General features: G+C 37.3%; 1 non-coding gene and 1 pseudogene across 1 annotated transcript; one reads left to right on the top strand and one right to left on the bottom strand.

The window, feature by feature from the left end:
• The first annotated feature begins 1582 nt into the window (after window positions 1-1582).
• LOC105492723 (alpha-internexin pseudogene) lies at window positions 1583-23228 on the top strand (annotated as a pseudogene).
• LOC112428637 (U6 spliceosomal RNA) lies at window positions 2464-2570 on the bottom strand. Its single transcript, XR_003020684.1, has one exon. It is a non-coding gene; the product is annotated as a U6 spliceosomal RNA (small nuclear RNA).
• Window positions 23229-24340: the final 1112 nt, after the last annotated feature.

Below are 24340 nucleotides of genomic sequence, written 5' to 3'. Positions count from 1 at the left end.
ATCATCAGAGTGAACAGGGATCCTATAGAATGGGAGAAAATTTTTGCAATCTACTCGTCTGACAAAGATCTAATATTTAGAATCCACAAGAAACTTAAACACATTTATAAGAAAGCAACAAACAACCCCATCAAAAAGTAGGCAAAGGATATGAACAGACACTTCTCAAAAGAAGACATTTATGCAGTCAACAAACATATGAAGAAAAGTTCAACATCACTGATAATTAGAGAAATGCAAATCAAAACCACATTGAGATACCATCTCACACCAGTCAGAATGGCGATTATTAAAAGGTGAGGAAACAACAGATGCTGGCAAGGCTGTACAGAAATAGGAATGTTTTTATACTGTTGGTCGGAATGTAAGTTAGTTCAAACATTATGGAAGACAGTGTGGTAATTGCTCAAGGATCTAAAACCAGAAATACCATTTGACCCAGCAATCCCATTGCTGGGTATATACCCAAAGGAATACAAATCATTCAACTGTAAAGACACATGCACAAGTATATTTACTGCAGCACTACTTACAATATCAAAGACGTGGAACGAACCCAAATTCCCATCAATGGTAGACTGGATAAAGAAAATGTGGTAGAAGTACATCATGGAATACTATGCAGCCATAAAAAGGAATGAGATCATGTCTTTGCAGGGACATAAATGAAGCTGGAAGCCATCATTCTCGGCAAACTAACACAGGAACAGAAAACTAAACACTGCATGTTCTCACTTATAAGTGCAACTTGAATGATGAGAATACATAGACACAGGGAGGGAAACAACACACGCTGGGGCCAGTCGGGGGTTGGGGGAAGAAGCAAGTGAGAGTATTAGGACAAATAGCTAATGCATGCAGGGCTTAAAACCTAGATGATGGGTTGATAGGTGCAGCACACCACCATGGCACATGTATACCTATGTAATAAACATACGCATTCTGTACTTGTATCTCGAAACTTACAGTTAAAAAAAATGCTTTATCAACCACATACTGGCAATGTCATAAGTGACCTTTAAAAAATGGAAATGGTCGCCTCCAGTCTAGGATTTAGAAAGGTCAATGGGCAATTTAAAATTAAAAAAACTAGTATATTTTTACAACTTGTCTATAGAGACAATCTATTTTTTACTCTACTATGTAAACTTCCACTGGACTCTTTTAGACTCAACAGAATAGTGTTTTTTTTAGTGATAATAGATCATACAGAATCAAAATAGTTGAGAAAACTTTAACAATGACAAACAATTATATAGCACATTTAATTAATGTCATTTATTCATCATTGTAGCCCATGAGGCAACCACTTTTATACAATGAAGATGATAAAATAGTCAGTGAGTTAACTCCTAGTGATTCTACCACTGGCCATAAATTTGTCTTGGAAATGATGCAGTAAAAGCTCTCTCAGATATTTATTTTAACAGAGGAATTTTAGATAGAGAAAATCCTGGAAGGAGGAAATGGGCAGCTGCAAAATTTAAGGAAGGCACAGAACAAAAAAAGAAAAGGGCCTTTTAAGAAACTTGCATTGTGAAGTGTGAAGGTGTGTGTGCATGTGTCCGTGTGCGTGTTATCGATGGTGGTGGTGTTGGTGGGACGCTATTGGACCACATTGCCACCTGCCTTTAGACCACACTCTAGGGATGAACTCACTGGAGCTTCAGGCCACTCTTCTGGCGGCCAGCCCCCAGACTCTCTTTTCCTCTCCAAATCTTATCAGTGCTTGTAACATGTTGTTGTATAGTACAGTTTTTACGAAGTCAAGTTCTCCTTTACATACTCACATCAAGTATTTGATAAAAACTGTTCAACTTGAGCACATTTTTCTTATTAAAAATAGTAAGTATTAAGATTATTTTTGCATGAATATGAGATGTTTCATGCTGAAAGAGATTATTACTCCTCAATAAGCATTTTAATTATAAGGTGCTAGCTGAAAGACAAAGCAGACGTTTTGTAAGAAGCTGTTCTTTTTCTATATTTCTTTTAAAAATAATGTTTAATATTTCTGATTAAAATATTAAAAAGTATGAAGAATAAAATGAAATATTACCTCTGATTCCAGCCTCCAGAGATAACTACTATTAATATTTTGGTGTATTTCTTTGTCCGGGTGTGAGTATATGTGTATATTGACCTGCTCTATACTATACGTATAATTTTATATCCCACTTTTTTACTCCACCAATATATGAATTTTTCAGGAATTCAATGCTATTTTAAAACACTATTAATTCATTTTATATTTATTGCTTAAATATATCTCTACCTAGAGATATGCATTTATCTATTGTTTGTTTTATACTATAAATAGAGCTATGATAAAAGTCTTTGAACATAAACTTTAGTCAGCAAAAACTGTGGCTATTTTGGTCTGTTTTTTGAATCTCATAAAAATGCTTCCAGTGCTGTATTTTCTCTTTTTTAAAAAATACTTTTTCTTTTTTTTCTTATTTAAAAAGTATGGAATGCTTCACAAATTTGTATATCAACCTTGCACAGGGGACATGTGAATCTTCTCTGTGTCATTCCAATTTTAGTATATATGCTGTCAAAATGAGCACAAGTGCCTTATTTTCTTCAATTTGCTCTATAGAATACAAATTCACTGGTCAATAGATGTTTCACTATTTAAAAGATTAAATTGTGAAATAAGTTTGTGAAATGTTGAATTCAACAAAGATACAAATTTTTTTCTACAGGACTCCTCAGAGCCTTTAGTACGCAAATATGTGCTGAAAATTATTAAAAGAGAGCTCAGGTATGCAAGGCACCACTTTTCCAAAGATCACAGAGTGATTGTTCAATGGAATTTTGGTTTGGAAAATATTAAATGTGATTCTGTCTTTTGATTCAGAAGAGTTGTATCAGTTATTTTAGTTGGGGGTAACACAAGGCTATGCTGCAATAGCAAAAGCACTGAAATCTCTATAGTTTAATACAACAAAAGTTTATCCCTTGCTCATGTCATAGTATATAATAGAAACTCTTATGTGTTTCTATTCCCAAATAGTGTCCCAGGGGCCCAGCCTGCTTCCAAATTCTAACTCCACCAGCTCTTTTTTTTTTTTTCAACCATCTGCATGAGATTGCATGTGGAGGAGCACACCTGTTCTTCTTTCTCCAATGTTTAATTGGTAAGAATTAGTCATATGCCTAGACCACTTAGATTCAAGGGACTGAAAGATTATGGAGCACATAAACGTTTGATGAACAGTAACAGTCTTTGCTCCTACCTTAAAAAAAAAAAAAGTAATAGACATTGGATTTTGTTGAATGCCTATTTGGAAACTGCTGGGATAATAATATTTTAAAGCTTATTAATATTATGATCCTGCTTACTAAATATCCTAATATCAAACTCTTCATAGTCATAAAATAAATCCTTTGCTAAGATGAGAAAGCATTACCTTAGTGTTCTTTTGAATTAGATTTGATGGTATTTAAACCTAGGATTTTGTATCTATATTCATGAACAAGATGGGTTTACAATTTTCTTATCCATTGCTTTTTGTTAGAGATTGTTATCAGGGTTTATTATGGAAAGTTTTACATATATGTATTTTTAAGTAAACTTTTTATTTTGAAATACTTGTACGTTTACGTGCAATGAATCCATGCACTCATTTTTTGGTTTCTCTAATGTTAACATTTTGCAAAACTATACTGCAATATAAAAACCAGTATATTGGCATTGTTACAGCCAAAATAAAGAACATCTCCGGTACCACAAAGATTCCTTGTGTTGCACTTTTATGGCTGTACCCACTTCCCACTTGTCCCCACTTCCCTCTTGCCCCCACTCCCTTCTTAATCCCTCATAACAACTAATCTGTTCTCCATTTCTATAACTTTGTCATTTTAAGAATATTTTATAACTGGTATCATAGAGTATATAAACTTTGGATATTGACTTTTTCTTTTTAAAATTATTTTAAAATACCCATTTTATTTCTGTTTTTTGTGTTGTTACATGGGTGTATCAGTTTGTTTGCACACTGCTATAAAGAACTGCCCAAGACTGGGTAATTTATAAAGGAAAGAGGTTTAATTGACTCACATTTCCACATGGCTGGGGAGGCCTCAGGAAACTTATGATCATGGTAGAAGGCGAAAGGAGAGTAAGGACCTTCTTCACATGGCTGCAGGAGAGAGAAGAGTAAGGAGTGAAGGGGGAAGAGCCCCCACCAGATCTCATAAGAACTCACTATCACAAGAACAGCATGGTGGAAAACCACCCTCATGATACAATCACCTCCCACCAGGTCTCACCTTAGGCAGGTGGGGATTATCGGGATTACAATTGAAGATGAGATTTGGTGGGGACACAGCCAAATCCTATCAATGGGTGTATTGCATACTGGTGGAGACTGGGCTTCTAGTATACCCATCACCCCAATACTGAACATTGTACCCAATAGATAATTTTTCAACTTTTATCCCCTTTCCACCATCTCCCATTTTGGAGGCCCCAGTGTCTATTATTTTTATCTTTATGTTCATGCATACCCATTGTTTAGCTCCCACTTATAAGTAAGAACATGTGATATTTGATTTTATGTTTCTGAATTAGTTCACTTATGATTATGGCCTCCAGCTCCATCTGTGTTGCAGCAAGGGACACGGTTTCATTCTTTTTAATGTCTGCATATGTCTGTGGCGTAAATGTACCACATTTTCTATGTCCAGGATTGGCTTTTTTACTCAGGATAATTCTCTGGAGATTCCTACAGGTTGTTGTGTTTATCAATAATTTGTTCCTTTTTATTGCTTAATAGCAGTCTATGATAGGTGTGCATCAGTTCGTTTAATTATTATGCACCCAGTGAAAGGACATCTGAGTTGTTTTCAAGTTTTGGCTATTACAAACAAGCTACTATGAACACTTGTATAAAGGTTTTGGATGAACATAAGTTTTCATTTCTCTGTTATAAATGCATGTGGCTGAAATTGCTGGGTTGTATAACAGTTGCATGTTTAGTTTTTTGAAGAAACTGCCAAATTGTTTTGTAGAGTGACTACACTGTTTCATAACTCCACCAGCAGCATATGAGTGATCGAGTATCTCATTATCCTTGACAGTATTTACTGCTATCACTTTCTGTTTCCATGTCAGCCACTCGGATAGGCATGTAATAATGTCTTATTGTTGTTTTAATTTGGATGTCCCCATGGCTAATTATATTGGACCTAATTTCCTATACTTATTTGCTATCTATTTACTTTCTTTGAGGAACTATTTGTTCACTCATTTTTGCCTATTTTCTAGTTGTATTGTTTGATTTAGCTTTTTTTACTATTGAGCTTTGATAGTTCTTTATATATTATAGATACTAGTTCTTTGTCAGATATGTGGTTTACAAATACCTTCTTCTAGTATGTAACTTGTCTTTTCACTCTCTTAATATAATTTTTTCTCAGATCAAAAGTTTTTAACTTTTATGGTCTAATTTATTAATATTTCCCTTTATAAATATGCTTCATTGTCAAGTCTAAAAACACTTTGCCGAGACCTGGAACCCAAACATTTTCTCATGTAATTTTTTTCCCCAAAATTTTATAGTTGTACAATTTACCTTTAAGTCTATGATGCATTTTGAGTTAATCTGTGTAAGGCATCAGGTTACACAAATTTGTGTAAGTGTAAAGTGTAAAGTTTGTGACAAGATTACTATTATTTTTGCCTATGAATGTCCAATTGTTCTGGCACTTTTTGTTGAAAAGACTCCATTGGTTTTTGCTTCTTTGTCAAAATTCAGTTGGACATATCTGTGTTGATTTCTTTATGGTTTCTCTCTTCTGTTCTTTTGATCTGTGTGTGGATTGCTCCATTAGTATCACACAGTCTTGACTACTGCAGCCAGACAAAAAGTCTTAAAATCAGGTAGACTCATTACTCTTATATTATTTTTCTTTTGCATTTTGCTTTTAACTATTCCACTTCTTTTGCCTTTTCATATTATTTTTTGAATAATATTGTCTATATCTATGTCTATGAAAAATGAGTAGCAAGGCTTTTAATAGGAATTGCATTACACTTGCATATAAATTTGTGGAAAACTAATATTTTTACTATGTAAAGTCTTTTGATCCTTAAACTATATATCTCCAGTTCTTTAGATCATTGATTTCTTCCATCAGCATTGTTTTAAATATTTCATTGACATACATTTAGAAACATATCAGACAGTGTTATAATTTTGCTTCGATTGTCAAACATGATTTGGGAAAATTTAGAAAAGGAAACTACTGCATTTATCCATATTTTTATTTACAAAGTTCTCCTTCTTGTTGCTTCAAGGATCCTACTTTTATCATTTATTTTCTGTTAAGAGAATTTTTTTTTAGCCATTCTTTTAGGGTAGGTCTGCTGAAGACAATTCTCTTAGTTTTGCTTCATCTGAGAATGTCTTGAGTTCCCCTTTATTGCTGAAGCATATTTTCTCCGTGTATATTATTCTCGGTAGATAGTTGTTTTATTTCAGTATTCGAAAAACTGTGCCACTTCCTTCTGGCCTTCATAGTTTTTGATAAGAAACCCACCATCTCTGATTTACTATTTTTTAGTATAGGTAAGCTTTTTTCTCTATCTCATTACTTTTAGGGTTTCTTTGTTTATAGAATTTTGACTATGATGTTTTGTAGTATGATTTCATAGTATTTCTCCTGCTTAGGGTTTGCTTAGCTTCTTAATCTTTAGGCTATCTCTCTTGAAAAATTTGGGAAAATTTCAACTATTATTTCTTTGAGGTTGTCAGTTTCTTAGGAAACTAGAATATAGAGGCATAAAGAAAACCCAGGGAACTTATTACCATGTTGTTTCTTGAGTCCTGAAGGTCCTATTGAGTGTGCCTTCTTTTTTCCATTTTTGAGTTCACTAATGTTTGTCTTACATATAATGTCCAGAACTTTTAATTGTACTTAGTGAGAGGAATAAAAAAATGCATTTTTATTCCATATTCTCAGAATCTATATATGTTTTCTAGTTGTATCTCTTGAATATTTATTGCACATAGGATTACCTGTTCCCTAATACTTTGCAAGAGTTTTCTAATGAAATTAGTTGGCTGATTAACAAAAAATAAATCCAAAAGAATTTACTTCTCAAAATGTTAAAGATAATTTATAGTGAAGATTGTATCTGGATTGGGCTTGAAAAACTAAAACTCACAGGATAAAAACAGGTTAAATCCTTTCAGGTGTAAAGAACAGTAGGAGTCATCATACTAAAGAGCATCTTCTAAAAGTTAAGGCAAGACAAGAGTAGATTGAAAATAAGATTTTAAATTCCCAAATCTTAAATGCTTATACACCGTTGATGGGAATAGAAATTAGTTTAGCCAATGTGGAAAGCAAGTTGGAGATTTCTCAAATAACTTAAAACAGAACTACCATTCAATCTAGCAACCTCATTACTTAGTAAATTACCCAAAGGAAAAAAATTGTTCTACCAAAAAGACACGTAAAGTTGTATGTTCATCACAGCACTATTCACAATAGCAAATATATGGAATCAATCTAGATGCCCATAAGTGAAGGATTGGATAAAGCAAATATAGTGTGTGTGTGTGTGTGTGTGTGTGTGTGTGTGTGTGTGTTTATATTTATATTTATATATTTATATATATATATGTGTGTGTGTGTATGTCATGGAATACTATGCCACCACAAAACATGAAATTATGTCCTTTGCAGTAATGTGGATGCACCTGGAGGTCATTATACTAAGCAAATTAACACAGAAATAGAAACCCGAATACTGCCTATTCTCACTTATAAGCAGGAGCCAAACATTGGGTACACATTGATATAAAGATAAGAACAATAAATACTGGGGACTACCAGAATGGAGAGGGAGGGAGAGGAACAAGGGCTGAAAAACTACCTAGTGAGTACTATGCTTACTACCTGGTGACAGGACCAGTCGAATCCAAGCCTCAGTGTTATAGAATATACCCATGTAACAAATCTGCAATCTAAAACAAAAACCTAAATCATCTTTAAAAAAGCCAAATAATGTTATAAAAATAAACAAATTAAACAAATCTTTATAATGAGAGAGAATAGAAGGTTTTTGTTTTTTTTGTTTGTTTAGTTTGTTTGTTTTCTGGCAGTATAGTAGATGAGCAATCTTCAGATGTTTTGTAGTGGAATAATTTTCTAACATAGCCATATCTAAAATTGAAAAAGAAAGAAGCAAAAATAATTTTTTCCCATTTCCCCCCCCATTTTCATCAGGAAGGAAAATATTTTCCAGAAATGCTCCCTCTCAGCAGATTTTTATTTGTATTCTATTGGTCAAAATAGGGTCAAAGGGCCATGTCCTTAAACCTATCCCTGACAAAGACAATGCAGTGAACATTTTATTTACGGTCTTCCCTTCCCTCCAGTTTTCTTTTTTTCTGATTTCTTTTTATTTAAAAAATTTATTTTAAATTGCATAGAGAAAGGGTTTCACTATGTTGATCAGGCTGGTCCGTAACTCCTGAGCTCAAGCAATCCTCCAATCTCTGCCTCCCAAAGTGCTGGGATTAGAGGTATGAGTAACTGTGCTTAGTCCCCAATTTTCACTGTATGTTCTTCTATAGAAAAATATGTAATTCTTTAATTATAAAAATATTATATTTTTATAGACTAGTTGGTAAATATAAAAGAACATGTGAAAAAATAAAAATCAGCTATAATGCCATAACTAACAGATATTACAGATAATTTTTAGCTAACTTCAAATTGGATTTTATTTATTTGCCTTTAATGTGATATGTTTTCAATACTTTTGTAGGCAAATGCATATTTCACTGATCTCAGTCCTCACCACTGGTCATTTTACAGTACATTGTTTTCATTTTTGAGCTCTTAATTTGATTAATATTTTGAGTGGCTGAAATACACACCCATATACACACATACTCTTAAAGAATGGCATATAGGTAATATATTTTCCAAGCTCTTGAACGTTTAAGAATATTTGTGTTTCATTCATTAATATGTTCATTCCTATAACAATTATTTATTGAACATCCTCTATGTACCTGGCACAATGTTAAATATTAGACTTATAAGGGTTAATAGGACAGATATGGCCCATGCCCTCTTGGAGCTTTTAATTTACTAGGAAGCAGATATTTAAAACATAAAGGATATGAAGACAAAAAGGAGAGATAAGGGTGATTATATGGGTATGTAATTCAGAAGGAACAACATAATAACCTAGTTTGAGGATCAGAGAACGTTTTCACTTTAAAAAATTGCATTAGACTGAGACCTGAAATTTTAGCAGAAATGCAGAGTAGGAGGAAGAATATTCTGAGTAACAGAAACTCCATGAATGACGCATTGAGGTAGGAGCAGATGGCAAATTTGAGAGGCTGAAAGAGGACCAGTATACTTAAAACACTGAAAGTGAAGAGGAGTGGGACATATAAATCCTATAAAGAGTGGGTAAAAACTCAATTGTGGATGGTGGATGGCCATGTGAATCACTGTTGGGATTTGGTACATTGTTATAAGGGCAATGAAAATCCTTGAGAAGTTTTAATATGGAGATATGATTAATTATGCATTTCAAATAGATTACTCTAGATATTAAATTTACTTTCAAAATTCTGTATACATCTTCCTTGTCTTCTGCAATTTAATGTACAAAGTAGAAGTCTGAGGCTAACTTTAATTTTGTTCCTTTAAGTGTAGAATACATTTTTTCTAAATGTTTATAAGAAATTTATTTATTCTTGAAAAACACTGTCCAAGGATTCTTCTAGATATAGATTTTTTTTACTTATTTTTTTCTGGAACATATTGAATTATTTATATGCATGTATTTAGGACATTTTTAAAAGCTTGGAGTGTTTTCTTTAGTTATATCTTTACTTATTGCTCCAATTCTTTTTTTTCTGTTTTTTCCCTTTGGGATCCTCTGTAAATTTTGAGACTAAATTTCTACTTTTTTCCCTATGCCTACCTTCATTTTCATTTGACACATACAAAATCTCTGACAAACACACAGATACTCATGGACATGCACATACATTTATTTACATATTGATATAGAAACACACATGTAGACACTTAGCAATTTTCATGAAAATTTAGGAGAGGTTCTGTCACGTGTGTTAGCCATTTTAGTCTGAAATTGCCATTCTCATTTTGGAAACTTACACCTGAAATCTACAGTGAAGATATAATCCATGCAGGAAAGGGGAAGATGGTACATAGAGAGGTTTGGAACTTTTTTAGTGGCATTGGGAATATTCCAAAAACTATCTTAAGTGAGTAAAGAAACAGAGTGTGACTTTGTTATCTGCTGAATTAAGGTCTTATTCAAAAGACAGAATTGCCTTCATGAAATGATAGAGACCATTAATTAGTCTCTCTTTAGGAATTCACCAACCATTCTAGTTCTGTAGCATTCTACTGTATTAAAAACCAACATCAGACGAAACAAAATACAAACATAACTTCTAGAAGAACAATTTTTATAAATCTTTTTGGGAACTCATTTTGGCAGACAGAAAGCTCTTCTAAAGTCTCACCCAACCTGAACAGACTTTTTCAGAAACCTATTTCCCTTTCTTCTCTCCAGGAAACAGAGAGAATAGTCTTTTCGAAAAATGTCCAAATTTCTTGATATATTGAGGACATAAGCTTCCTTAATTGATTTTCAGTCTCGTGCACCAGGTGTATATCTGCATTAAAAATTTTCTGCCTTAGCAGGACTTCTAAGTCTAGTCTCCTTCCATAGGCTCCTTTTTTTGGTGAAATATCATATAAATGACCTTTAATATGAAGGAATTATTAATATCTATAAAATTTTGCTTTTAAGTCATGTATGATTTTTTTCTTGCATGTTATACTTAGTTTGAAAGAAGTGGCCAGGCGCGGTGGCTCAAGCCTGTAATCCCAACACTTTGGGAGGCCGAGACGGGTGGATCACGAGGTCAGGAGATCGAGACCATCCTGGCTAACACGGTGAAACCCCATCTCTACTAAAAAATACAAAAAAAAAAAAAAAAAATTAGCCAGGTGTGGTGGCGGGTGCCTGTAGTCCCAGCTACTCGGGAGGCTGAGGCAAGAGAATGGCGTGAACCCGGGAGGCGGAGCTTGCAGTGAGCTGAGATCCGGCCACTGCACTCCAGCCTGGGCGACAGAGCGAGGCTCCGTTTCAAAAAAAAAAGAAAGAAGTATAGTGTCCATGTGGAGAACATGAACTGTAGAATTAGAAGCGTGGGCTGGGATCATTGCTTACTAGCTGGGTGAGCTTGGACAAGTGACAGGGTTTCTGTGCTTCAGGTTTTCCATCTGAAAAAAAAGAATCTCTTCATTTAAAGAGCTAATGTATTCAAGAACATGAAAGAGTACCTGAAACATACTGCTTTATATATGTACTTGTTATTGTTATTTTTAAGGTAATTGGCAATACAAATCTGTCCTTTTAAGTTGACTTGACAATGCCTCCTGAAGAAAAGAATTAAGTTCTTGATAAACATCAAGACTCAATAATAAAATTTAAAAATTCCTAAGTTATAAAGATTATTATTAAAAGAGACCAACTACTTTATTACTTTAAAATATTGATTAGCTTTTTTGAACTTATTTTATGTCTAAATACTCTTTATAAATCTTATATTCAGTAGAAATATGTCTTGAGTGGTCATCATCAAGAAAGATGACAACTTCTTGTAGAAATTTAACCCTTGGTACCCTTGGAAATTAAGCTTTAATTAGTTACATTTCCAGGGATATTTGGGTCTCATTTCTTTGTTTGTATTGTTTTGTTTTTCCAGTAAATGGCTTCTTAAGCTGTATTATCCCCTCCAGTGTCCATTGATTCAGAGAAATACCAACAATTAGAATTTATTGCTCTGATTTTGAACTGAATCTTGTGGCTGTTTTTATTGTAATTCAAGGCACTGTCTAATCCCTTTGCTTAGAAGCCATTGAAGTGAAAATGTTCATATTGCCGATTTACTTTGTGACAATGATGTATGTGAAGATTATTCTGCAAGAACCAGAAAATATGATACTTGTTGGAAGAAATTCAATGTCGCAACCAGTTGAAATAAAGAACACCCAATCCCACGTGCTAACAAAGTGGGGATTCCTTTCCAAATCTTTGTACTATGCAAAGGATACTTTTCTGGTGTGCCGAGAAGTTATCTCTGGGACTGTCACACTTGGAATTCCAGCAGATTACCCTATCATCAAGTCATCAGTATGCTGCTATTTGAATAAACACAGCTGTTGTTTTCCAAGAAATATGGCTAGGAGCAGCAAGGAAAAAAAGGGCAATTAGTGTTATTGAAATGAAGGGGTACTCAGGATGGCATATATATATTTATGAGCATTTTCGTTTCCGAATAGCCTATTTACCATGCTGTGACTTAACAGTGGGGGAGTAATGATCCCCTCTCCAAATCCTTGGTACTTTACTGCATTTTGCTATTTGCCTAATATTAATTACAAATAATTTTCATAATTAAAATAAATATATATATTTTAATTTCACATGACCTTGTGCTATCTTCTATCCACAAATCCTTGAAGTTTTGATGGCAGCATGTTCCAAAGACCTATATATAAGGATATATGAATAGGATAACCTATTTTAAAATTTATACTAATGATTTCAATATGTGGAGCAAAGATGTTATTGTCCTGGACCTGGGAATAAGGCTTGTTTTTAGAGGGTCAAGGGGAACCTTCAGCATGGTGTAATGCAGAGTGGTGGACCAGAAAGATGAGACTATTAACCAACATTGTGGGCCCAGGCAAGGGATTCCGTCCCCTGGATCTCAGCTTCTTTATCTGTAAACTGTTGAGATTGGATGATATGACCTTTAAGGTCTCTTCAAATTCCATGATGCTTTGAACTTAGGTCTTTATTACTCTGGTCTGACACTCAATGCTGAACAACACATTTGTTACAGAGACCCATTGGAACTGGTGGTTGTCATCTTTATAAATAAACAAACATTCTGACTGTTTTTGTGCTTTCAGTATAAATGAAGACAAATAATGGGATGAGTTGTTAAGATCTTAGTGCTTTATTCACCTAAAGTAGTTTGTTTTGAATTTGTATATATATATATATATATGTCTGTCTGTTTGTATTTTTTTTTTTTTTTTTGAGATGGAGTCTCACTCTGTCACCCAGGCTGGAGTGCAGTGGTGCGATCTCAGCTCACTGCAAGCTCCTCCTCCCGGGTTCATACCATTCCCCTGCCTCAGCCTCCCTAGTAGCTGGGAGTACAGGCGCCCGCCACCACGCCCGGCTAATTTTTTGCAGTTTTAGTAGAGACGGGGTTTCACCGTGTTAGGCAGGATGGTCTCGATCTCCTGACCTCATGATCCACCCACTTCAGCCTCCCTTGAATTTGTATATTCTTAAATCTTTAGTCTACGGTTAAGAACTCTGGTTCAGGGGTATTGGTTTGGCAAGTGTAAGGGGGATTGGGGAGAAGATTGGAGAAGTATGTTAAGGTTCTGTTATTTCTGGGGTAAAAAATAAGAAGATGCCAGGAAAAAGAAACTGAAGTTAGAGGCAATGACTTTTGTTTAGAAGGTCAATGCTGTGGTGCATTTTAAAACCATCTCATTTAAAAAGTACAGAGAGTACACCAGCACCCACTAGCTTGGTGGCTGTGGTTGCATTAGCATCTTGTCCAACAGCCATGATAACCAAGCTATGTATCTTCCTTTTATTTTCTCTCAAGAGGGAGTTGATCTCCAATTTGCAAGTAAGTCTTCGAAATTTAGTTCAGTTAAGCCCAAGGATTTTAAAGACATCTCATACACAAAATGACACACATCAAGGGTGTGGGTATGTTGTTTTCCAGTGTTTCTAAGTAGGTGTGAAGGAAAACCTCATTTAAACTCTATTGAGAAATCAACAAAAGCCTTAAAACAAGAATAATGAAGCAGCATGAGTAATGTTCAGGGTCTATACTGAGACAAGGATGACGAGGGCATTGGTTCTTCAGTCAGAACAGCAACTGTCTATGCAATGTCTGAGGTCTGACTGTGCGACCTTGGGCCCAGCCACGAAATACCGTCACCCAAACCCAACTCCCCCCTCATTAACAGTAACAACACACAGCAGTTTAGTGCTTTATGGTTTCAGAGCTCTTTTGCATGTATTATCTCATCTCTGGTCCATTTTTAGGATGGTGTTAGCCTTACCTCATGCCCCAGCATTTCATCATGTCTTTGGAGACATTGCAGCTTAGCTGATAGGTCTGATTTTTCTCCTTATGCTTTGGGTAACCTCTGGAAGGGGTAAAGTTTATGTTTTGGCTAGTAGTTTAAACAAATAACAAAGTTGGACTGAAATGGAAAGTTTCTAGTGAGATCAAAGAATACGACATAAGGGATAAAATTAAGCACGGTTTATGCAGTGGTGGCTTCTCTCATTAGGGCTGTCAGACAAACTGTTCCCACTCATTTTCTCACTTGGCCCTCATGGGAACCCCCTGGAGGTAGGAGCATTTATTATTATTCCTAGTGTACAGATGAGGAAACAAACACTTGGCCATTTACATAGTTTATAGAAGTCACAGGGCCAATGACAGAGCCTAGTTCTTTTGCCTCTTAGGCCAATGCTCTTTCTTCCATACCCCAGTGCCTCTCTAGGTATAAGATCACTTCTCAAGTTTGGACATTTTCTTGTATACATCACTTTCCTCCCCCGAATTAACAGAGAGGTAATAAATTTCAGAGGAGAGCTGGGACTAAAGATGCAGTCTTCACTCTGTCGCTGGGTTCTCTTTTTTTCCCTTAAAGTGAAGAGAATTCCTGTTTCTTTTGTACATTGAGGTCCATGCTACTTTTTGAGTCCTATAGACAGAGGAGTATTAGACACTCATAGAACTCTTTTTGCTATTGCTTCTCATTATGTTGTTGTGGTTAATGTCTTGATGTTCAGTATTATGAAACACATTGTCTTGAAACTTGTCCACTCAAAAGCCATCACCTACTGCTTCTTTGGTTGTGGGCTCCATGGACTTTAAAAGATCATTGAATGATGAAAGCAAGAAAGTTGGAGAATGAAGAGGTCTGTTAGGCAGTTTTCTACCTTCAACGTGCCTGTGGAGATGCTGGGTGAGTAATGTAAGAGAACAGGTGAATGGCACATGCGGCGGGGGGGCGGGGGGAGCCTCCTCTCAGGGTGTCATTGTTACTTTTGTCTGTTTTCATTTTTGTTTTTTCTTTCATTCTTAGAAAGGTAGGTCCTGTGTGCCAGGTAGGGCATGGCAACAGGAGTCTAGAATTTAGGAGAATGGAGAGGCTACAGTTGGACCTAGTTAGTGTTTTCAAGATCTTGTCTTGACCACTGTCTGAAGTTAGTGGAATTGGATCTGGACAGAATATCAAAATCCCAGCCAAGAGGGTCAGGTATTACTCAAAAAATCTGTGCATTTGCCTAGGACTAGAAAACTTTTTCCATTCCTCACTGGCAGGTCAACTGATCTTCTTGATATACTTTAATCCAGTCTTAGGAACAAGCATCAGTGACTCTGGCTAAAAGCTCTAGGTAAGCAATAGATAAACTTTTGGCAGTAATGTCATTATTGGTATTTGAGTCAGTTGTTAGTGGCATTTATTATCCCCAGCCCCAAATCCTTCATTTAGCTTTTATGTGTTTTTTTTTTTAGTTTTACTTTCCTGGATTCTTTTCTTCTCTTCAATTGTCGTAAATCAGTAACAGTTGAACTACACTGTCAAAATACAGTATTTTTTTTTTAAATGAATGAAGCTCTTTGTTAAGGAATGGTTCTTTCTCTAATGCAAATAATTACTTTCTAATTGTTATGTAAGATTATACTTTACTGCATATATTTTTAAAGCAGGTAGCGCCTGCAAAGTAATCATCTTATTTACCATTTTTAAAATTAAGTAGCAAGTCTATGGGACAATTCCAACTAAATAAAAAAAAAATTCAATAATGGAAATAGAGTAAGGACAAGGGGGAACATATATTACACAAAGCAAAACTATTTTGAAACACAGCATCTTATGTGGCCTTCCTTAGATTTTAGTGGCTTTTTGAAAAGATGGCTCCACACCTTGATTTACTACTCATCCCAAAGTCTAAATCCAAGGTTGTTCTTGGAACATTGCCTCTTCAAAGCATTCTTATTAGGAGCTGAGAGCACCCAAAGAGAGTGGTGAACATTTAAAGCATAGAGCATATAATGTAGCTGCACTAATATGAAACAATTGTTCTGTATTAGACTCCAGAGATTGAATTATACAATTCATATCTAAGTGAAAGATGAGCGCCATATTAAGCATATTTCCCCATCTCTGAAAGCAGGCAGAAAACTTACAAATGCATCTCAACAATCTTCTCCAAAGAGCATTCTTACTGGTCTGAAGCTATGGAGCACTCTGTTCTCTCTTGAATGTACTTTATTATCAATTCTTAAGCAGTTGAAAGGAGGCCTTGAATCTGAACCTATCCCACAATGCCCTTTATGTAGTGTGACTCTCAGAGGCCCCTGCTGCCCACACTTTGGCAAAGACTCATTTAACTTGATAGGCTTATGTATTCTACTCTTCCTTTCAACAGGAGTGGCTGGAGCAGGGTAGAGGTAGAAGATGATTCCATGTAATGGATCCAATTACAAAGACTTTTGGAGGAGTGCTGAGAAGAGGTTATATTTGGTGGGAGGAATAATCCTTTAGAATATGGTATGGCCCAATATCGGTCCTGGAAATAATCCTATCTATAGGAGACAGTTCTACTTCATTTAGAATTTAAAGGATGGAATATTCATAAAAAATTTTACATTGAAAATTTAATCCCAGCCTGGGGCTTGAGGAGCTAATTTCATCCCAGGTCTCTCTGCTCTACCATTACTGCTTTCTCCCACTTTATCAGGAAAATTTTGTAATACCTTTGTGCAATTAAGAGATACTGAGCTTTGTGCAATTAAGAGATACTGACTGGCAATTATTGGCTCATTCTACATACCAACTTAATGGCCAGAGATTCTTTGGTTTTAATATCTAGCGAGTTTTACATGAGGCCACAGAATCAACTCTTAATTCATTCAGTAGTAATAGTTCAGTACTATCTTGGTGGTGTATATTATTTGTAGAGATCACAATTTTATGACTTGGGACTTGATCAGGGCTTAGAAAAGTTGGTGGGGTTTCTGAGTGAGTAGTCAATAGTCCCAAGAATTGACAGACACATGGGGAAAGGAACAGAAGTTGTGGCAGACAATCATAGAAATGAAGAAAAGACAGAAAGAACAGGGAACGAGAAAGAAGTGAATGGTGGGAGTGGTGGATGTCCCTAAATCATCTCATACTGCTGTGCTGGAGCCAGTTTTGAAAGGCTCACCGAAGCTGATTATAGTTTTCTTTTGAACTCTGTTCTGTGATTTTGTTTTGGTAACTTCAAATTGGCACAGTGGAAGCATTTACACCATAGATATTGGTGAATACTACAAATCAGGGCTTTTTTTTTTTTTTTCCTCCAGGGAGCTAGTTGTTCAATATTTACCAGCATACTATGACCTTAGATATTTCTTTGTGATACAAGAAGCCTAAATTATCAAATGTGTCATAGCAGGAGAGAGTTTGGGAGACACTGGATTAGTTGGGCAGGGGCCAGTTCCACGAATAGAAATGACAAACTGGAGTTTCTATTCCCATAGTTGACTGAAATGAGAAGCAGGTCAAGGTATGGACAGAAGAGGTCAAACTAGTTGAGAAAGATGTATTGTAGGCATTTTGCAGAAAGCAGGAGCAGTCCTATTTAGCACTCATAACAGATGAATAAATGGTGGTTGGGAGAGGTTAAATCTATATATCACACAAGTTAGAACCAATTATAATTTATTTTACCCAAAGTCCTAATTTCTAACCCCCACACTATAGGGTTCCTCTGTAGACCTCTGCATTCAATGAGGCTGGTGGTGCTCCCCACAACTTTTGGGCTTAGCATCGAAATTGTAATCTAGATTGAGCTTTCTAGTGATACCCTATACACAGCTCTGCGTGGCAGCCCTGCCTGCGGGTCACCTCTCTCTGACTCTATACATATGAAGAACATCCTCAGCCAAAACATCCCTGCTCCACTCCAGAGCAAACATCAGTTTCCCCTCCTCTTCTAAGTTTATAACTTTTTCTTTATTTCTACTGCCTTCTCATTCATTCATTTATTCATTCAATAAACATTTGTTAAAAGCCTGTGTGCATTGTGAAAGAAAGAGGGAATTCAACCTAGGAAGGCCTACTGGAGGGAACACATGTGTGTGTCTAATTTGGAAGCTGCAGAAGAAGAAGGAGTAAAGATGTGGGTTTGAGGACCACAGATGGGGGGCTAGACTTTCTAGGTCATCATGGAGACTCCATCTGTTTTGACTATTTCTCTTCAATATGAGCAAAAGCCTTAGCCTGGCAACTTACTCTTTTCTTCTAATTTTCTTTCATCTTTTGTCTCTGGCCGTTATCCAGGACCAGGTGGATCTCACTGACTTAGATATTCTCCCTTCGGAGATCCTGGTGCCTTCTGTGCCCCTACCCCCAAAGTGAAATCACTTTAGATACAATAATTCTATATGATATTTTTGCTTATCTGAAAAGCATAATTTAATTCTATTTATTGAAGTGGACTGATTCGTATAAAGTGTACATAGTAAATCATTTTGAGTTATTGATTTGGTAAAAAGGCCTATGGTTTGAAACAATTTTACATTTTGATCATGCGACATTATCCACTGAATCTCTTCTGATTTACATTTATTTATTTTTAGTTGTACATTTATTAATGATAAACGGAGTTCAACTATAAATGACTATAGAATTTCATGAGATATTTTAAGGAGGTGTTAGAGTTAGGAACGTGTGGGTGGGGAGCCATATATGAATAAAGATAGTTTCAGTCAGATGTGAGAATCACACTTTGAGAAAGTGTGGTCTCTGGACCAGAAACATCAGTATTACCCAGGAATTTATTTCAAATGCACATTTTTGAGCCCCACCCCAGGCCTGAATCAGAAATTCTGCAAGTGGGGCCCAGTAATTTGCATTTTGACAAGCTCTGCATGCAATTCTGATGTTAGCTAAATATAAGAATCACTGATTAAAGTAATACTAACAAAGTTAGCAACAATCAAAGAAAATTTTAAATGAAGTAGTACAGTTATGTCATTAACTCACTTTGGTCGGACCAATACTTGTTGGGATCCTTAGGCAGATTTTCTACTTACTGTATTCTTAAAAACCAAAAGTGTTTCAGCATTTTCACTTCTTTTGCAAATAACCATTAGACAGACTTGTAAAAAGATTGATTGTATACTTTCATTTCCTCAAGCGGTCATTTATTCTTTCAGATAATACTCATTCTTCAGGCAGCAGACAAAAGACTTGAAGACATACACAGCTGAAGGAAATGAAAAGGCGACAAGGCTAAGAGAACAAAGATGAGCATTGTCACGGTCTGGAGGGTGGTGGTGGAGGAAGCCTTCTCTACGCTGGTGCCGCTATTGGAACTTTCAGGAAATGAACATGTGTGTTTTGTGTTTTTCTCTTTACACCTCAAGAAACTTGGAACAATGATTTTCTTTTATGGAGAAGCTTACATTTAAGCAGATAAAAATTAGCCCCGAGAATAGAAATACAGAATCAAAGTCCACAAATTTAATTATTGCTTCCCCTGGTTAGCTGATCTTCAATTCTGATATCTTCCTCTCTGGTGTAGGGGAGTAAGGGTTATACCCATTTTTAAATTCTTTGTTGTATTATGACTACTAATACACAGGGAAAGTTTCTATGCATTCATTTATTCAATAGGTATTTATTAGGACTCACTGTTTATGGAACTGCCCAAGATATTGTGGGAGATACAAGGGAGAGGACAACATCAACCCTGTTCGCAGAGTGTTTGAAGTCTACCAGGACTTCAAATGTGTCCATTGTACACGTAAGCATAATAAAAGCTAAAAGTAGGTGTGCCATACAATGGATCAAAATCAAAGGCTGTAAGAAGAGGAAAGGCATTCTTTCTAGCTTTGGTCAGATTTGGTCCACAATCAAATCAAATTCTTACTAAGTTCATATTCTCTTACTGACAAACTGAACTGCTGCAAAAAATAATCCTCCCCCATGGGAGATCTTACAGTCAGACCCTAATTGCCCTAGCTCAGTTTAGAATGTAGCTTTGAAAAGAATGACAAAAGACCTTGAAGAGGCGAGCAACAGATTTTGAAATATCTGGTCTATAAGGGTAAGAGACTGTATGATGCCAAAGCCTGGGGGTACCCAGCTGGGGTCAATCGATATTAATTGCTAACACCTAGAGGTAATTAGCAGTAATTACCCAAAGGAGTGATGGGATGGCCAGACTGACTTAAAGGCAGCAATTCCAGGAGCTCCTAGCATGTTGGGAACCTAACAGTTTCTAGGTAACCATAAATAAATTAGGTTTCCCCAGCAATTTATGTAGAGAGTTTTAAAATTGCATTACAAAGGACCCCTGGGGCAAGCTTTTATAAATATATTATTAAAACTTGTAACCCTTCCTACCCAGAGGTGAAGTTTATTTTCTCACACTTTGAGTCTGAGAACTTGCTTTAACCAATAGAATATCGGGAAAGAGAAATTGTGCAACTTCTTTTGCTAGTAAGTCTTACAAGACCTTCAGCTTCCACCTTCACCTTCTAGAAACATTGCCCTGAGATCTTGTGAGGCAGCTGGTCTAGCCTCCTGGAGGAGCAGTTTTGTGGAGAAGATTCAGGCATCCCTGCCAACAGCACCAACTCCAGATATATGAGTGAGTGCATCTTAAGAGTCTCTGGCTAATACTGTACTAAAGTGTTAGACACTCAGAGTAGATCATTTTACCACCACCTTTTTCCCTATGGCAAAATTATATTCAACTATAATAAAAATTATAATTTTATTTCTTAGTTTTAAAGCAAACAATTGGCAAGATAACGAATGTCAATTTCAAAGATATTCATATTGAGCAAAATATTTCATAGATGAAATAAAAACAAAAAAAAAATACTTGTTTTCACCTTGCCTCAGTTTGAATTTTTTTTTGCACAGAAATTCCCAAGAGTAAGAATGATTGTAAAGACAAAGAAACACAACTTGAGTTCCTTCTATTCTGTGATTTTATCATTGCTAATTTCAAATCTACTGATTAAACACAAGAATATGTAGTACCATGGAAATAGGGATGTAAACTGCGCACAACGAAAGCTTGAACAAGTCCTAGTCGCTATGAAACTATTCTTAAATATATGTAACAGACACTGGGGGGGGGGCTGGGGGTTGGGGGGCAACTGTGTAACTGAGTTCTCCAAATTAACTTCTATGTAGAACACAATGTTTATTAAAAGATAAGGAATAAAACCGGCTAATTTGAAGCTTCTGTAAATGTTATTAAAACTGAAGAGCTCCAGTATTTGTTCAGAAATTAGGCCAACACCCTTCCTCAGCCGCCTGCTCCTCGGCCTCATCGCTCGGCCTCTGCCTGGCCTATCGCCTGCCGCTGGCTTCCGACGGGCTGGACCTGAGCCAGGCGGCGGCGTGCACCAATGACTACAAGATCATCCGCACCAACGAGAAGGAGCAGCTGCAGGGCCTCAACGACCGCTTCGCCGTGTTCATCAAGAAGGTGCATCACCTGGAGACGCAAAACCGCGCGCTGGAGGGCGAGGTGGCCGCGCTGCGACAGCGCCACGCCCAGCCGTCGTGCGTCGGCGAGCTCTTCCAGCGCGAGCTGCGCGACCTGCGCGCGCAGCTGGAGGAGGGCAGCTCGGCGCGTGCGCAGGCCGTGCTGGAGCGCGACTGGCTGGCCGAAGAGGTGCAGCTGCTGCGGACGCTAAGGCGCCGAGGGTGCCCTGAAGGCGCAGTAGCGCGATATGGACGGCGCCACGCTGGCCCGCCTGGACCTGGAAAAGAAGCTGGAGTCGCTGCTGGACGAGCTGGCCTTCGTGCGCCAGGTGCACGACGAGGAGGTAGCTGAGCTGCTGGCCACGCTTCAGGCGTCGTCGCAGGCCGCGGCCGAGGTGGATGTGGCTGTGGCTAAACCAGATCTGACCTCGGCGCTGAGGGAGATGCGCGCCCAGTATGAGTCCCTGGCCGCTAAGAACCTGCAGTCCGCGGAAGAATGGTACAAGTCCAAGTTCGCCAACCTGAACGCGCAGGCGGCGCGCAGCATAGAGGCCATCCGGACCAGCGGCGAGGAGATCCATGAATACCGGCGCCAGCTGCAGGCGCGCACCAGCGAGATCGAGGGCCTGCGCGGGGCCAACGAGTCCTTGGAGAGGCGGATCCTGGAGCTGGAGGAGGGGCACGGTGCCGAGGTGGCTGGCTACCAGGGTAGCATTGGGCAGCTGGAGAATGATCTGAGGAACACCAAGAGTGAGATGGCACTCCACATTCGGGAATACCAGGACTTGCTCAATGTCAAAATGGCTCTTGACATTGAGATAGCAGCTTACAGGAAACTGCTGGAAGGTGAGGAGACACGTTTTAGCACCAGTGGGTTAGGCATTTCGGGGCTGAATCCACTTCCCAATCCAAGTTATCCGCTCCCACCTAGAATCCTCAGTTCTACAACCTCCAAGTCTCATCCACTGGGCTATCACTTAAGAAAGAGGAGGAGGAGGCATCTAAGGTAGCTTCTAAGAAAACTTCCCAGATAGAGGAAAGTTTTGAAGAAATATTAGAGGAGACAGTGATATCTACTAAGAAAACCGAGAAATCAAATATAGAAGAAACCACCCTTTCAAGCCAAAAAATATAGTTCCATTGCTTTGAAAAAGTTAATGCTTAAGAGGGAATGATATGCATTTGACTTGTTGAACAGCCTATTCCTGAACCATAACACCTGCCACCACTATAAAGTATCTTCAAGGCTTCAGTCTCCTATTTAGTATTGAATACTTACCTTCTGTAATAAGAAAACCACCCCTTAGATTGAAGTAAACTGCAGTCCTGGAGCAATCACAGATGAATTATCTAAGAATACAGCTTTTTGACCTTCAGCTCACACTTCACAGTGATCGATGATTCAGGTGCAGAGGAAGTGCAAACTACGGTGCTAAATCTGTGATCATCGTAATTTGCTGTGAACTGAAATTAAAACTATTCACGCTACCCAGCCGTTACCCAGCTAAATAATCTTACTCTAGATACCTAAAACGTAAGATCACTGCCAAAGATAAACTAATGGTCCACACCCAATTCCACTCTGATAGAACTTTCACAAATAATAGGTGTTTGTTTAATGGACACCTTCCACCTCCCTCAATTCCACATATACTTTTCTTCTATGTAGGAAAAAAATAGTCTAGTGTAGTGTTCTTCCCATGTAAACACATTTTGGTTTTTCTCAAAAGAACTTACCCCCATTTGCTCTCTTTGCTCAGTGGGTAAAATTAGATGCATGTTGACCATGTCTATGATTCGTGTAATTGCTTATCCCTGCCCATTTTATATTCTTTCAATTCTGTAGGTTAAAAAAAAATGGCAGTGATGAATTTTAAGGGTTTCTCCCAACATATAAAATAATGAAAAGAATCCCTTGACTTTAGGCTTTCAGCTTACACAAATCCATTTAATTAGGATAAAAAAAAAAAACAAAACCTTAAGGATGTAGCTTTTCACCTTTACTTTAGAAGCACAGTAAATAGTTATTCCAAACTGTGATGAAGCTGACCTTAGATTTAGTAGTATAAGCTAGAGGAAGTGAGTGTTTCTATGAGTGGAAGAAGCCAAGGTGTCATTTACGTGTCAGTTCATTTGTGGTGATATAGAATTAGCTTTTTCATCCCCTTACCCTTAGAATCCATGTATTCCCCTTCCCACTAGTCTAGGTCCTAAAAATGCCTCACTTTCACTCTCCTATGCCTTTTACGAGTGCTCAGTGTAGGATATTTTGTCACTAGAACACAATGCTGCTGCCCCAAAGTAAAAAAAAAAAACAAAAAAAACACAACCACTTCTGGTCAATCAACACCACCAGCAAATATAAGAAAGAACTCTTTCTCTTTTCTAAAAGACTTCCCCAACACTTACCCCATGGTTGCACAGATGGTGGGGTCCTGCCGGAGAGGAAGAGACACCCAGACCAGAGAAGGGGTGTGCATGCGCCTACTCGCTTGCTAGAAGTAGATTCTGGACAGTCAGCTCTTCATCTGCCCAACTGTGTAGCATCTGCATTGCCCAGTCTTTCATGTGTGCCAAGGCTGATGCAGGATTTGTTCTCTGTCCAGCAGTCACTTCTGCCAGAGCTAAAGAGTTGCCCCATCTCTGTTCCATGTCTCCTTTAAGAGCTCTGGTGATAAGGACATGATGCTTTTACTGAACT

Source organism: Macaca nemestrina, chromosome 11 (genome assembly GCF_043159975.1).
Source record: "Macaca nemestrina isolate mMacNem1 chromosome 11, mMacNem.hap1, whole genome shotgun sequence".
In the NCBI taxonomy this organism is placed as follows: Eukaryota; Metazoa; Chordata; class Mammalia; order Primates; family Cercopithecidae; genus Macaca; species Macaca nemestrina.
This window is presented reverse-complemented; position numbering and strand designations above follow the sequence as displayed.